Source organism: Chrysochloris asiatica, unplaced genomic scaffold, assembly GCF_000296735.1.
Source record: "Chrysochloris asiatica unplaced genomic scaffold, ChrAsi1.0 scaffold00094, whole genome shotgun sequence".
Lineage (NCBI taxonomy): Eukaryota > Metazoa > Chordata > Mammalia > Afrosoricida > Chrysochloridae > Chrysochloris > Chrysochloris asiatica.
The window spans coordinates 7,483,401-7,483,626 of NW_006408612.1; positions in this window are offsets into that span (position 1 = coordinate 7,483,401).

The window sequence follows — 226 nt, forward strand, 5'->3', positions numbered from 1 at the left end:
ATGTCAAAATGGATACAATTTACAGGTCATACATACAGAAAACAGGGATGCCCTCTTGTTTGTTTACTTTTAGTATGGACAAAAGATATCTAAAAGTTGTCTCCAATGGATGTTATCTTGCTGATATCACTTGCTTTTAATTTCAACATCCAGTAGACACAGCTTTGACTTTGAAATAGCTGTACAATCTAAACTTAAATGATACCAAGGATATCCTTAAGGTGGG